The following is a 4,906-nucleotide window of genomic DNA, read 5'->3' on the forward strand; positions in this document are numbered from 1 at the left end:
TTCTTTTGTTTTTAAATTCTATTTATTTCTTTTGTTTTTAAATTCTATTTATTTCTTTACTTTTTAAATTCTATTTATTTCTTTTGTTTTTAAATTCTATTTATTTCTTTTGTTTTTCATTAATTTTTTAAAATAATTTTTATTTAATCTTTTTTGTCGTTTTTCTTTTACTTTTATTTTTTACTCATTCTTCTTTTATTACTTTCCTTCGTCTATTCATTCTTTTATTCCTTTTATTTCTTTTATTTCTTAATTCGTTAATTCATTCATCTATTCATTCTTCTATTCCTTTCATTTTTTTTTTCTTTATTCATTTAGTAATTTTTTATTAATTTTATTTGCCTATTCATTTTTTATTCGTTTATTCATTCTTTTATTCCATTAATTCTTTTTATTCGTTTGGGTATTATTTGCTTTCCTTTCATTCTTTTCTTCCCCTTATTCTTGAATTCCTTTATTCGCTGATTCTTTCTTTTATTATTGTATTCCTTCGTTTCTCGTCTGCTTTTAACATTTTAATCTTTTTCACTTTTCCCCTCTTTTCCTCCCCCCTCCCTCATACAAATACTAAAACATTTCTCCTCTTTCTTTCCGTCATTGGTTGTTCGTAGCATATTAATTTCTAACTCAGCCTAAATACAGCAAGTGTCCACCGTACACAAAAACAAGTGGAGACGGATTATTTTTAGACTGCGCTTCAGGCTCCCTTTTTTTCAACGGACCCGTAGTTTTTTAAACCAACCACCCGCATTCTCCTCCTTTTTTCTTAAACTTTTTTCCCCTTTCCTTATTTTCCCGCGTCATAAACTGGTTTGTTGAAGCTGCTAGAGGTTGTTGGCAACCGTAGAATGTTTGTCCCCAATGCCCTTAATTCTCTACTCTACATATTCTACCCCTATTATATATCACCACTCCCGCAGGTCTCTCCTGGCCCCTTTTTCATTCCACAAAAGTGCCCTGCATATTGTCCCCTACTTGTTTTATTTGAACGAATATTTTTTAAGTATATTTGCTCGTCATTTTTTTTTTTGGGGGGGGGAGGTGCAGTCAAGTTGACGATCACGCATGTATTCGAGCCAGTGTTTGTTGTCTACGTCATGAGACGTCATAAGAAATAGACGATGTTAGTCAATTTTACGAACCCGCTTAATTACGTTCCACGATTTCTTGCCTGTTTCTATTTACTTGCCTCCCCACGAGGGCAGAGTTAGACACGATCCAGCTCACCAAAAAGGGGCACTCTGGATTGGAACAAACATAAAAACTGCCTCAGTCTAGAAGGCTTTCACATTCACTGATCGAGCATCAGAACAGATACTACACTTTGCTTCTAGCCAAAATGGCAAGAAGATAATTTCTTGTCCGTTTCATTTTATTTTTGTTTACTAGGGAGTCACCACATATCAAGGCCGAACGCCACTCGAGGATAAGGGTTAATGAATGTTATGTTGTAGTGTAGTAATCGTTAACTGTGTGAGTTACGTATTATTCAATTATTTAAAGGGACGATTCAACAAGAACTTGTTTACATTAGACTTTACGATTACCATAATGTAGTCGGTCAGAAAGTAGGCCAATGGAATTGTGTTCCACGGTCGAGTAGTTGTAGGAAATAAGCTTTGTTCATGGAATCTGCGTTTAGATTTAGGCACAGATAGAGGATTGGGGAAAATGTTGACAGTGGTTGTGGCTAGTCGACTGTTTTGGGGGAAAGTTTAACAATGGGGGGGGAGCCATATATTGGAGTTTGGTAAAGCACTTGCCATGAAAATGACGATATAGTAGACAGGCTTGCAACGTCTTTTCTGTAGGAAAGAGGCTACAGGGAAGAAAGAAGTGTTTCACTGACTAGGTTTTGAAGCCGGTTTTGAACCGAAAATCAAAGAAGGATATGGCACGCCAAGCAGCTCCTGCTCAGATGTGTCAAAAGTTCTCCATTTTAAGACGTAACCAACTCTTATAAAATTTGGTGTAAAAAAAGATTAGTGTATAATTTGCTGTGATTGGATCTGTCTGCATTTCCTGGTAGAAATGCTTCAGCGACTGATCGTAAACCAATCTGCCCCCCCCCCGAAGTAGGGTATAATGCCAGGACGATGACTTCCACCATTGAACAGAGCCGAAATTTACTCTGATACAAGAGCGAAGGCTCTTGTGCTATATCAATTCGCTCCCTCTCTCTCTCTCTCTCTCTCTCTCTCTCTCTCTCTCTCTCTCCTTTGCTCTCATCATCATCATCAGCAGCTGCAACAGCAGCAGTAGCAGCAGCAGTGTGTCGTATTTCGACGATGACATGGAGTGGAGTATACTTAACACATGCGGAGTAAATGTGAGGCCAACCAAATCGCTCTCTTGAAGATCTTACAAGTAACACATATGTAGGCCGCCCCAGCAGTGGAAGTACTGCCTCCAGCTTGCGCAATCTCTTGTCCGCCCACAACTGCACATTTGTTTCCTTATAACGTCTATTGTGCCAGCTACCACCTTCTTCCAAGACACAGTCTTTGGACTTTTCTCTCCAGTTATCATACTCATTGTTATCATAGTCTTCAGATGTCTCTTAAACACGTCTTTAAACACGTAGTCCTGGTGCTTCGGTTTTCCTTGAGCCTTCTTTTAGCTCTGCTCTAGAGTATAGTCTGCCTTACGACCGAAGCTGCACCCTCAGGAATTTCAAAATCTCCATCAGGGAAGATGGTGGCGTTACATACTAGTATTCCCAAATTGTCCCCGATCTGGTTCTAATTAGGCTCGACGTTGCTTAACGTCGATTATCTAATGAGAACTGGCGTTAACGTAATTATGCCGCATATTTCAACACCTACTTATAAGGATAAGAGCTAAATTCATACCTCTTATATGCGTATTTGTTGAATTGCACAACAGCTCGACTGGGATTCGAACACTGATGGCCGAGTGTGTCATCTGGGATCTTTTCGTCAAACAAATTTCACATCTATGCACTCACATCCATGAGTGCAACTTGAGGGCAAATGCATGCACTCAGAAACCAGCCAGTCGACACCTACTTATGTATACGTAATCGCACATAGATTACTTTGCAAGAACAGAACACAAGGAGATCGGGTTGCGCCGTCATAAAGGCTGGTCGTGATCGAAAGTCCGTTTAAGAAAATCTAATAAACTTTTTTACAATCTACTGAGAAGTAATAAGTAAACTTTCTCGCTTATCAAAATGGACTCCATCTTCTGTAAACATTGGAACGCGAGTTTTTGTTTTGTTTTGTTTTTTATTTTTTATTTTGTTTTTGTTTTTTTGTTTTTTGATTTGTTTTTTGGGTTGTTTTTTTTTTTTTAAAGACGTCCATGATTCTGATATGAAGATCTGTCTGTCGGCCGGTCACACCATAGTCTGAAATAACATTAACGCGCAGACTGAATAGACGTATCTTTTTCTGAAATAGAATTTTTAAGTGCGTCCGCGCATCTTTATAACATGCTCTGTTCGTCAGTCTATGACGCATAAGTTTGAAATAGCATGTTTAACTAAATCCATGTATTTCTATAACGAGCTTTATCTATTGGACTGTCTGTATGTCCGTTACGCTTGTTTGAACTAGCATTTAGCTGCATCCGCATATTTCTATAATAAGCTTTATCCGTCTGACTGCATCTGTCACGATATACGGCATAATCGCGTTGACACACAGGTTCTCGTCAGATCATCGAAGTTAAGCAACGTTGAGCCTGATTAGTACCAGATGGGCGACCATTTGGGAATTCTAGGCGCTGTATGTGCTCTCCGCTTATCTCAGCATTTTTTTTTCAGTCGTCTTGTACATACATTTCACTTGCCACTGATATTTAACAATGTCGACTCAGGAGAGGTGTGGTTAGAGATTGCGCACCTCCTGCCACAAACATTTCACCCCTTCGTGTGTATCCATAGTCTGTTAAAGATTGAAGCAGCCCTTATGTCTGTCACGCTTAAGTTTGAAATAGCATTTTTTAACTGTGTCCACGTATTTCTATAGCAGGCTGTTGGGGATGCACCCCTACTACTTGGAATAATGGACTATTCCATGACGTCGCTTCCGTCCATGACGCCACTTCCGGGTAACAAGAACCGGTTTACCAAAGGAGTCAGCGACAGACACGTACGTATGGTCGTCACTAGTCCAGCAGTGAGCAAAAGTATTGCTCAATTATCTATTTTATGTATTTTTGTTAATACATATTTATTTAATTGTTACTGTGTCTTCCTCATCAATTAATCAAACACTAACACTAAAAAAACAAAGTCTCTGTCCATCAATCTGTCACGCTTATGTTAGAAACAATATTTTTAATTGCGTCCATGGATTTCCATAACAGGTTCTGTTTGTCAGTGCGTCTATCACGTTTCATTTAGGAATAACATTTTCAGCCGCGTCCACGTATTTCTATAATAGGATCTGTTCGTCTAATTGTCTTTTTTTATCACAGTTTTGTTTGAAATAGCATTTCTATCATTAAACGAATGGCCGTATGTACAAGAACATTTATCTAAGAAAATGCTTTCAAGAGACTCGATAGGTCGCTCTGTCATGTTTAACGCTGAAATAGTACTTTCGTTACAAAACGTGTAGATTTAGTGGACGGATGTTAAGAACAACCATTTCTGTTGTTATAATATAAAGTCTCCCTTAATTAATGAAAGATTTCTTTCCTTTCTATGTTTATATAAAGGTGCTTGTTTAATGCGATGATTATTAACTCAATACCACGTGTCTGGCATAAGGGCAGTTTTTATAATTATTCTTGGGATGGGATACACCAAAAATAAATATTTACATTTGTAACATCCTTTGAAAGTTCGCAAGAAAGAGGATTGTTTATCTTTCTGAATAATAGAACTAGTTTAGGATGAATATCTTCGCCTTTTAAGCGACATAAGATTGATTCA

General features: G+C 37.8%; 1 pseudogene; it reads left to right on the forward strand.

Moving 5' to 3' along the window:
* Positions 1–3,642: 3,642 nt before the first annotated feature.
* Positions 3,643–3,759, forward strand: LOC145259413 (5S ribosomal RNA; annotated as a pseudogene).
* Positions 3,760–4,906: the final 1,147 nt, after the last annotated feature.

The sequence above is a fragment of the Euprymna scolopes genome, chromosome 34, assembly GCF_053919585.1.
Source record: "Euprymna scolopes isolate OS-2025 chromosome 34, ASM5391958v1, whole genome shotgun sequence".
Lineage (NCBI taxonomy): Eukaryota > Metazoa > Mollusca > Cephalopoda > Sepiida > Sepiolidae > Euprymna > Euprymna scolopes.